General features: G+C 33.3%; 1 pseudogene; it reads right to left on the reverse strand.

Annotated features, from left to right (window-relative positions):
- Positions 1-311: 311 nt before the first annotated feature.
- On the reverse strand, positions 312-11,776 carry LOC137829951 ((-)-germacrene D synthase-like; annotated as a pseudogene).
- Positions 11,777-12,135: the final 359 nt, after the last annotated feature.

A 12,135-nucleotide genomic window follows, 5' to 3' on the forward strand; every position in this document is an offset into this window, starting at 1 on the left:
TATCTCTTGTATGAGCTTTCTCTTTGCTAGATTGAAGTGAACCTAGGCTAAGAGAACCATGAAGTAGTTCTTTATCTCTCCAAGTTTCTATGTGAGACTACTAGCACCGATTCACTTCTTTACTTCTTCCATTAATTTACATAATTTGCTGCCTCCAAACCAAGCAACCTTAGGTTCAATTTGCTTGGAATTGTATGGATGCAACTCGCCTTCCATCAAGATATATACTATTTCCAAAAGTTATTAATTGAAAGAAGTCTTCTTTTTGACAAATATTTATTCTTAGACCAACTTGTCGAACAATTTGAAAGTGATATTCAATCAACATGTAATTAATAAAAGACCAAAGTTGATCAACAATAATTGATAAAAGACCAAAGCTTATAGCTTATAGGGAAATCTTTTTAACTAATAAAGATTCAATATGATCTTTCATTATCCCTCCTGCATTTGTATAGTTATCTTCATCTTTGTAAAGCACGTCGATCACACGTGCAAAGTTGACTGCACGCATAAGAAAATTCATTGGTACTTGAGTAGGAGCAAAGCATGCATCATTTATGTCCTTCCAAGCATTCTCTACTAACTTTTGTAGTTCTTCAATGGCACATTTCCTTGACACTTTATGTTGCTTCATATAGCAATAAATGCTTGAAACAACATGTTCTCTCTGTTGTTCAAACTTCATAAACAAAAATAGCAAAAATAAAAATGAATCCAAACAAAATCAATATTTGACGGAACATATAGGATTTATTGATGGTCTACCTCTTTCAACTTTTTAAAAGTTTTTTCAATTGCTAACTCTTTATATAAGATAAATAAGATGTTTATTGTTAAAACAAAATTATAATTCTAATATTACTTGACATATTTTGTAAAATTAGGTGCATTTATCAGTAGTTCCATAGAAAACTGTCACAATCTCTTTTTAGTTAAATTGATAGAAATTAATTAATGTCTAACATACCTCATCTCCAACAATGTCATCCATGATTCTAGCTATAGTTGTAGAAGCTACAATAATTGTTGGTCCATTTGTTGCCCACATAAGGACCTCTTCTGTTGTATCTTCCATGCCTAGGAAAGATAAGGTCATCAAGAAAGGGTAAGCAATTGAGATTCCTCTTACTTCCATGTATTCCTCCATTGTTGGAATGTGGTTGGTATGACACCATCTTGCCTCAGCCATGAGAGCCTGGACTAGTCTTTTCATCTAGCATTAAAAAGTACAAATATATAATCTTGAGAAACTATTCCACAATCTGATACAACCCAATTAGATAAGGAGATAACCAAGGACACAACAAACACTTCACAATTAAGTCAGTCATCTCAGCATCCAAGACAAGGTCGCACCAAACTTCAGAAGGACCTCAACAAAAGAAGAACTGGACATAAGCCAGAGCATCAGATGTTTTTTTCTTTTGTTCTTTTTAAAAGACAAGTTTATGGGCTCACTTTGGGGGTCCAAATAGAAGAATAAGCTAGAGTAGGGTTCACTTATCCAATTTATGCTAATTACACCCCCAATTTATGCTAAGTGAACCCTACTCTAGCTTACTATTCTATTTGGACCCTTAAAGTGAACCCAATTTATTTACATAAACTTGTCTTTTAAAAAGACCAAAAGAAAAAACATCTGATGCTCTGGCCTATGTCCTGTTCTTCTTCTACAAAGGTCCTTCTGAAGTTTCGTGGGGCCTTGTCTTGGATGCTTAGATGACTAACTTAATTGTGAAGTGTTTATTGTGTCGTTGGTTATCTCCTTGTCTAATTGGGTTGTATCACAATCACTAGTGCAAAAAGAGAGTTTTACAACGTGTACAAACAGTGATTTAAACAAAAGCGTCATCTACAAAAATGTGGTGAAAATTTTGAAAACAAGATCAACATATAGACTACGGTTCTAATTATAACTAACGTCTATTTAAAACAACGCATATAGACAACGGTTTGGTGGCCAACCGTTGCCTACAATGGCCACTATAAACTAGGGTTATTTAGGCAACTGTCACCTATATTTGTGCTTGTCATATAGACTAGGATTATTAGGTCATAAATGTCGTCTATATGTTTTTTTATTTCCCACTTCAAGCTTTTTTGTCTTCGTGCTTTCTTCTCCCCTACTTCCACTATTGTCTTCTCTATGACCTCTCTTTGTTGTCATTGCTCTTATTCCTTGTAATGTGCCTTCTTTATTGTTTTTATGTTGTTTTTCCTACTTTTGTGCTTTCTTGATGAGTTTTTCTCTATTTTCAATGTTGAACGAGTGGGTTCGCAAGTTTGAAATTGTTGCTCGTGTTCTCCTTGTCGTCGTTATTGTGTGTCTCCATTGAAACTCTTTAGCTCCTCCATAATCTCCTTTCCTTTACCAACCTTTGTCCACCATCTTGAGTTTCCATAACCCGAAGTTGTTCTCTCTAAAAATTCTCGACATCAAACTTGGGCAAAAAAGTAAGAACAAAATTGAACAATTGTAGGTTTAAATACACTATAGGTGACAGTTCTGTACATAAACATCACCTATAATGGTCTAATAAACTACGATTGTGTGGTCGTCGATTATAGACGACATGTGCATAGACTATGATTCTAAAACTGTCGTATCATGTGTATATTTTCGCAACTGCACATAGTAGTAATAAATCCAAATTTCTTGTTAGATCATTAAATAGGATTGGTGATGATTTTAGATGAAAAATTAGTTTTTCGACCTCTAATATTGTAAATAAAATAATATTTATTTTTTATACTCCATACAATTTAAATTAGCTGAAAAAAAAGATATCCAGTTTATATTCTTTTATGCAAATATAGATATAAAATAAAAATAGGAAAGGAAATTTGATTTAACTTAGTATAAGTTGAATAAAGAATAAGAAAAAATTAATAAAACTATATTACCTCTTTCTTGGCATACTTCATTAAATATACTTTTTCTTGCTTTTTCATCTCTAAATCAATTTCTTCATAAACATCCAAAACTGCCTTATAACATATTTGCATGTATTTTGGGAGATCAACCAAGCAACCAATATTCCACCTGCTAATCTTGAGAAAGTTATCTTTTATATATGGGAAGAATTATGCTAAATATTATACTACTATCACTACAAGAAAATCATTAAATAGAAACAAATTTTAGAGACGGATTAGTTACTGTTTAACTAAATTAGAGATCAATTTATAAACTAAAAAAGTTATCTAAAGTAATTTCTATTATTAATAAAAAGTTATAAAATATTTTCTAAATTGGTATCTAACCATTAACTACTAAGGTTTTAGCTACTAACTACGTTATATTCTAAATTAGTCTCTATTAGTGTTATAGTAAATAATTTAGAATATAAAATATTAGTAGCTAAAACCTAGGTAGTTAATTTAGATACCAATTTAGAAATTATTTTATAATTTTTTATTAAAAATAGAAACCCTTTTAGATCCCAATAATTTTTTATTCTTTAAAATAATATCTAATTTAGTCAATACAGTGACTAATTATTTTTTATCATTAAACTTAATTGCTATTTAATAATTTTCTTGTAATATATATGTAATTTTGATGTGCCTAACCTCTCAATTGCACTGGTGAAAAGCTCAAGTTCTTCAATGGTTCCATAAGCATCATAAAGGTCATCAATGATGGAAGCTAGAGCTGTTACTTTTGTTAGTATCCATCTAGAATATTGTGGCTCAAAGTAGACCCCCAAAATCCAAAAACAACATTCTACGATCCTATCTCATGTAAAAGGTAAATTGGTTGAGACATTTAAATCCTTAATCCACCATCTGCATCACACAAAAAAACACCAAGATTCCAAAGACAAGAGAAAATATCTTAAATATTCATTGATTTATGCGACGAAAGGTAAATATGTGTGAGGAAGATATTACTTGGTTAGACTGCTGACTTCTTTCAAATGTAGCTCCTGCAGCATATTAAAATCTAATTTTGCAAATGTTAACAATTTTTCATCATGAGATGGATCTTCTTCGTAGTAAGACATATAATATGTTGCCTCCAACCTAGGCAAACCTCTGCGGAGTGATTGTTTTAAGCTATGTTGTACTCGTGCCGCATGAGAACAACTTATTTGGGTGGTTATAAACTCTGTTAACTGCTCGAAACTAAACTTATGTGCTTCTTCAAGCATATATTCTCCATGACATCTTAGTTCTGTTGCTTCATACAAGCTTAACATTCCTTGAATATCATCAGGTAAACTTTTCTTAAACTTTCCAGTTTGGTCTTGGAATTTGCAAAATATACCTGTTTAATTTATAAACATGTGTTAATTTCAAGGTATATATTCAATTATATAACTATTATAAGGGATACTACCACACAATTGACTTACACAAATTAAAATCAAACTATTTGCATAAGTTGGTTTGAGTCACCCTATAAACCCAACCTTGAAAGTGAAAATTGTTTTGACAAATAATAAGTGCTGTATAATTTAAAAGAAGTTAAAGCTTATTTAGGTCAAATTATAGTTATTAGAGGTTAGAAAATTTTGATAACTGAAAAATCTGCACAAGCCGATGTATTTTTGTATTTTGCTTTTTTCTTAAAAAAAATCTATACCAAACAAAAATTGTAATCATAATAATAATAATAAAAATATATTTATTGATATTAATAGTATTAACAAAAAGTGATGAAATGTAAAACATACCATACTCCGTGATCCATAATATTCATAAGTCATATTTATAAAAATGTATTTTCATTTCTATAGTTGAGAAGATACCACATTTTTATTGGTTTAGACAACGGTTATTCTAATGTAGTTTATTAATTTTTAAAGACAACACCTTAAATAGTAACTTAAATATAAATAGTTTATAAGTTGTGGTCTTTGATAGTGCATATGTACACACTTACAAAAGGTGTTGTCTATGTTTAGAAAACACTTATATATATACTGGTGGACAAGTTTAGTATTGCCAAAAAAAAATGTTACAATTTAAAAAATGTGGATTAAAATAACCACGTTTTAAAAATAATTTCCTATATTAAAACAAGTTTAATTAAAACAAATTAAATGTTATATTTTTATAATATTAGGTCCCACATGACAAGAAAATCTGGAATTACATACCAATTATTACATACGGATAAAAATTATGTAAAGTGAACGTTACATACGAATATTTACATACAGATTCTAATCCGTATGTAAGATATTTAAAAGTTTAATTAAAAAACCAGAAATTGTTACATACAGATATAAACCGTATGTAAGATATTTAAAAATTTAATTACAAAAAACTATTACATGCAGATGTAATTAGTATGTAATTTATTTTAAATTTAATTAAAAAATAATAAAAAATGATACATACGGATTATATTTATATGTAAAATGTATTAAAAATTTAATTAAAAAAACTGTTAAATTCGTATGTAACTTATTTAAAATTTAAATAAAAAATAATAAGTACTAATATTAATAATATTTTGTATTTTTATGAACATTACATACAGATTAATCCATATATAATTACATACGGATCTATAATTCTAACATTTACTTACCACAGTTTTACTTCCAGATTTTTTTATAATGATATTTTTTTAAACGTAGTTTATTTTTATTTTTAAAAGTTACATCACAAAAATGTAACGTAAACATGATCATATATATATATATTAAGATTATTATATTTTTCGCTTTTAAATCACATTTATACAAGGTGACCAATTGCAGACTAAAGTAATAATAAATGATTTATACAAGGTCACCAAGTGCTCACTAAAGTAATAATAAATGACATAGTAAGTCTATTTTTGTCTTTATGTGACATATTTAACTTCATTCTTATTTTAGGTAAGAAACTCATTATTTTATTTCACTAGTTTATCTTCTCTAAACCACGATTTTTCAATAGTTATATTTGTAGCCAAAATTATTATAGTTTACAAGTTTTTCTATTTTTGTTTTTCTTTATTTAAAGAACTGCAGACATGCATCCTACCTCATGATCTATTTTAAACTAACTTGAACTTGATTAACTCATTTTTTATTCATCTACGCAAGAAAAGCTCAAGATTTGACTCGAACAAAGTATTTAAATTTGTTTAGACTTGTTTGTATATAGTTGACACGACTACACTTTTGGGAAGAAACAAAGACATCCCTGATGTGATGATGCAATAGAATAGCCCAAAGAGCAAACTCAAACAATAATTTTAATAGCATCACAAAAGTTATTGTTTTTGAAAAAGAAATTGGTTAAAATAGATGAACACATACTTGAAGAAATGCGGTATCCATGTTGTCTGAGCAACCTAAAGAGTAGAGCCGTTTGGTAAAGATGATCACTATGAGCTATGATATTATTGTCCTTTGTTGAAATGTCATAAATTTGACTTAGAACGCTGTCAATTTCGTGCTCAAAATGGTAAGAGACACCCAAACGTTGGACTGAATCAATGAAGTTCAATTTAAAAGAGAAATTATTATGATCAATAGGTGAAACAAGGGTCTTCCTCACGTCCTCTTTTAATAGTTTAGCTTGTTGAATGTGGCTATCACTTTCCTGCATGAAGTAGAAATGTTAAATACATGCAAATGTAACATCTTAGCTAAAGAGATTGAAAAAGTAAAAATGCAGAATGACATACAGCAGAAGTAGGAACGTAGGAAAGGAAGCGATCGCCCCAAACAGAAGGAGGAAAATTTGCAGTGGGTCGAGTGAAGGGAGGTTTTGCACCATTGGTAGAAGTTGGAAGTGATAAGCTTCCGTTAGACATGGTTTGTTGCATATAACGTAAGTGACTTTTTGGTGAAAAGGAGGTGTAGCTTTTAGCTTTCAAATGTTGAACAACAAACAACTCAACCTATTACATTTATAAGAAACCAAGGTTATTTGGCAAAGGTAGTGATGTAAAAGTAGACTCAGTCTATGGAATAGGTCCAAAACTGTGGCACAGGAAATTATTTTATTTTTTTTAATAACTCTCAGAAATACTTAATTTGTTCTATAATACTCGTGGTGTGAAGTTTATTACTTATCATAACTTATTGATAGTTCTACTAAATGAATACGAAAATTCAAATAAACAACTTCATCATTAACTATGGAAACCAACACATTGTTTTGGCTTACGTATAATTTTAAATAGCTATTAGAGGGTTGTCAGTCTCAATATTAAAGGGTTGGGGGTATAATCATATTAGATAAAGTATTGTCAAGGAGGGTGCAAATTTGTTATGCTTACAAGAAGTTAAAGTTTCTGTTCTTTTGGAAGCCAGATGTTTCTCTCTATGGGGAACAATAATGTTGTGTGGATTCATAATGAATGTGCATGTGGTGCGGGGAGTACTTTAACTATGTGGCATAAATATGTTTTCTACTACGATAGTCATTTGGTAGGAAGGGGGTTCATAGCAGTATTCGGCCAACATATTTTTGTCTAAGATCAACTGTGTTGTGATCAATGTTTATGCAACCTGCAACTTAAATGACAAGGTTGCTTTATGGGAGGATCTGTCAATCATAAAAAGTGCACGTCAAAACCTGGATTGGTGTTTTTGTGGTGACTTTAATGCTGTTAGAAATGAAGATGAGAGGAAAGGGACTAGTACGAGGGGTCAAAGGAAGGAAATCTTAGGTTCCAACAACTTCATTGTTAGAAATTTTTTGGTGGAGATACCTATTGTCGGCAAGAAGTACACTTCGTTCAAAACAAATGGCTCAGCAAAGAGCAGACTAGATCGAGTGCTTGTTTCAGAGGAGTGGCTCCAAAAGTGACCCTTGTGTAAGCAGTATGTCCAACCAAGAGTGGTGTCGGACCACTGTGCCATAGTGGTGAAGTCTTTGGTTAAAGATTGGGGTCCAAAGCCTTTCAGAACTATTGATGCTTGGTTGAAGGAGCCTGGGTTCAAAGAGTTGGTCCAGGAGAAATGGAGTTCATATGTTGTTCAAGGAAACAATGTCTCCAGACTCAAAGACAAACTAAAACTCCTGAAGGAAGACCTTAAAGTGTGGAATCGTGATGTGTTTGGATGCATGGACATAAACAAGAATAGGATTGTGAAGGAAATTGAGGCACTAGAGATACAAGATGAGAACAACTCTACTGATGAAGACACTAAGTTGAAAAGAAATGGACTTCATTAGCCAATTGAGATGAATTGATAACAAGCTTGAGTCTCTGTGTAGATAAAAAGCTAGAGCAAAGTGGTTAAAGCATGGGGATACAAATTCAAGATATTACCACTCTTTACTTAGATGGAGAAGACTCAAAAATGAGGTTTAAGGAGTAGTGGTAGGAAATCAATGGAGTGAGGAACCTGATGTTGTTCGTAGGGAAGCCAAAAAGTTGTTTGAAGGTAGATTCCAGGTGACGCATGATTTCGGGGTCAAACTTGGAGTTGTAGAGTTTAAGGCTCTATCCTCGGAGGCTATTTCAAGTATGATTACGAAGTTCATAGAGGAATAAATTAAAGAAGCGATATGGCAATGTGAAGCTACGAAAAGCCCTAGTTCGGATGGGTTCAATTTCAACTTCATCAAGGATAATTGGTCTACTCTTAAACAAGACATAGTGGATGTCGTGCAATCTTTTCAGGTTACGGGGCGCATTCCGAAGGGCTGTAATGCATCATTTATAGCACTTGTACCCAAAGTGAGAGATCCCACACATCTTGACCAGTACAGGCCTATCTCCCTTGTGGGTGCTATTTATAAAATCATATCCAAGGTGTTGTCATGTCGTATTAAGTGTGTTCTATCGACGGTCATTTATGATAGTCAATCGCCTTTCCTGAAGGACAAAGGTATGTTAGATAGTGTCCTTGTGGCTAATGAGGTTGTTGAGGAGTTGAGGCATGGGAGGAGTGGGTTGTGCTTGAAGGTGGACTACGAGAAGACGTATGACTCGGTTAGGTGGGATTTTCTTTTTCATGTATTATCTAGGCTGGGTTTCCATAGCAATTGGATCCTCTAGGTCAAAGGATGTTTGGAGTCCGGGTCGGTGTCTGTTATGGTTAATGGTAGTACTACGAAGAAATTTAGACCAATTAGAGGGTTAAGGCAGGGAGATCCCTTAGTCCCATTTTTGTTCCTCATTATTGTTGAAGGCTTGGTCGGGCTGGTTAGACAGGCTCTTAGGATGAACCTCCTCATAGGTGTGAAGGTAGGGAGGAATGAGGTTGAAATCTTTGTGTTGTAATTCACTGACGACGTCTTGTTTCTTTGTGAAGACTCCTATAAAAGCGTTATCTCTTTAAAAGCAATCTTAAGGTGTTTTGAGATTTCTTCTGGGCTTAAAATCAACTTTCATAAATCAAAGTTGGCTGGTATTAATGTTGAAAGGAACGACCTTGATCTCTACTCAAAATCTTTGAATTGCTCTCTGATGAGGGTACCTTTTAAATACCTGGGAGTCATAGTAGGAGGAAACCCAAGAAAGAAGCAATTTTGGGAGCCTATTCTGAGTAAGTTATGTGACAAGTTGAGTGCTTGGAAAGGGAGATTCCTGTCGCTAGCGGGAAGGATTTGCTTAATCAAATTGATGTTAACCGCCTTACCCCTCTTTTACTTGTCCTTCTTTAAAGCACCGACATCGGTGTATAACAGAATTATTAGTATCCAAAGAAGTTTTCTTTAGGCGTGGAGAAGAGATAAAAGATTTATATCCTAGGTAAGATGGGAGAATGTTTGCAAACGGACGGATGAAGGTGGGTTGGGGATTAAAGATATCATAATATGCAAATGTACCTAGCAGGGACATAGAGGATATGCAAATGTGGGGAGGGGATACCACATGAGAGTTCTCTGTGAGGTCAGCTTATGAGTACCTAGCTAATCATGGCTTGGGTCATCCTTGTGGTATCTTCAATTAGTTGTGGCAAGTTAAAGGATTTCCCAATGCTCTAACAACTGCTTGGAGGATTCTAATGGACAAAATGCCAACTCGATGCAACCTAATCAGGAGAAGGGTGATTGCTAGCTCTTCTTCTAGTGAGATGTGCATAGCGTTAGAGGAGACTTCTCATCATCTGTTCTTAGAATGTGGCTTTGCGCAAAGAGTGTGGTCTCAATGCTTTAGATGGATTGGTATCTTGGGTGCTGAACATAAGGATCTAAAAGTCCACTTTGAGAACTTTCACTTGATTCATATGAGCTGTAAGCAAAACCTAGTATGGAAAGGTATGTGGGTGGTAATAGTAAGGGTATATGGAAATAGAGGAATGAGGTTATGTTTAAGCAAGGGATAACTGATGCAGAAGAAGTATTCCATATGACTCAACTAAGATCGTGGTTATGGATGAAACACAGAGTTCGAATCTTCAGTTTCTCGTTCTCGGAATGGCACTTGAATCCTGTCCTTTGCATTAAAAGCTATAGGTAAGTGGATTGGGTAACCCCTACTTGAGCATGGCTGTGGGGTGGAAAGGCAGTTGCAAATCTCTATAATTGGGGGTGGTGCAGAACTCGGGTGGAGTTCTCTGCAAATATGAGTAGCAGAATTGTGAGGAGGTCTCTTGGATGCTTATATTGGCTTTTGAGGAAGCCACTATGGACGTAGAATGAGGCGGTGGTGAGTTACAGTTGTTGTCTTAACATCAGTTTAGTGGAGCAGAGTTTTCAGGGGTTTTTGAAGGATGCAGAACTGTTTTGTGGCCAAGGAATGTAGGACCGTGGCGTTGGAGTATGGGTGGTGACGCAGAATTGGGTGGAGTTCTATGCATTTTTGAGTTTTGAGGACACCGTTATGGAAGTTGTATATGGCAGTGGTGAGAATTGGAGATGTTATACCTGCAGCTTAGTGGAGCTGAATTCTCAGAGGTAGGGGCTGGAGCTGAAAAGGTCTAGTGAAGAATTGGAATGGTGCAGAATTGGTTTTGGCCAAGGCATAAAATGGTATAAAAAGGTTCTTTTTTTCTGGTGTATTTTGATAAGATGTTTTGTAGAGGAAGTAGTGCCGGGGAGGGGAGGGGATCACGTTTTCTAGAAGTTTTGGAGGTAGGGGAGTGAGTGTGTAGATTTAACCAGATTAAGGCAGTTTTGGGGGCTATTGAAATGGAATGAGGTTCTATGCATGTTGGAGGCCGGTTGCTTATTAGTGTGAAAGAGGTTGGTGGATGAGTCAATACCAACATTCTAATTGGGCAGTATTATGTCTTTTGTGCTGAATTCAATCATACAAATTCCATAAGCTTTAGTATAGATTACAAAAATGATTTTTTCACATTCATACTCAACTCTACATACTAATAAATATTAATATTTTAATTATTTATAACTTTAATCATCTATAAATTAAATGCATGAAGTCTGCAGCCAGGTACCATGTGATGTCAACGGCTTTCTGCGACATAATTATGCAGAAAATTATGCATGAAATTATGCAGAAATTTGGCAACCTAAACACTTCTGAATTTACTTATATTAGTTCAAACACTCTTAAATATTCTTTTTTTAATTTAATTTTATTTATTATCAGAAAAGAAAAAGAAAAAAACTCAATAAACAAAACGTCATATTTCAGTCAGTGTTAGACAAATGTTAAATCCATGCAAATATAGAGATTGAAAATGCAAAATGACATACAGTGGAAGTAGGAATGTAGGAAAGGAAGCAATCGCCCCGATCGGAAGGATGAAAATTTGCAGTGAGTCGAGTGAAGGAAGGTTTTACACCATTAACGGAAGTTGGAAGTGATAAGCTTCTGTTAGACATGGTTTGTTGCATATAATGTAAGTGACTTTTTGGTGAAAAGGAGGTGTATCTCTTAGCTTTCAAATATTGAACAACAAAAAACCCAACCTCTTACATTTATAAGAAACCAAAGTTATTTGGCAAAGGTAGTGGACGTAAAGAATCGTGCCACAGAATATTATGCAAATTGTGACCACCAATTATTTAATCATTTATTCAGAATGTGCCACAGATGCAAACTGTAACCACAAATTATTTAATCACTTATCTAATATATATATATATATATATATATATATATATATATATATATATATATATATATATATATACCTCTTACATTTATAGGAAAACAAAGTTACTTAGCAAAGGTAGTGACCTAAAAATTTAGAATTGTGAAAAAAAGTATGCAACTTGTGACCGCCACTTATTTAATCATTTATCTAATTAATATAT

Source organism: Phaseolus vulgaris, chromosome 11, assembly GCF_000499845.2.
Source record: "Phaseolus vulgaris cultivar G19833 chromosome 11, P. vulgaris v2.0, whole genome shotgun sequence".
Classification (NCBI taxonomy): Eukaryota; Viridiplantae; Streptophyta; class Magnoliopsida; order Fabales; family Fabaceae; genus Phaseolus; species Phaseolus vulgaris.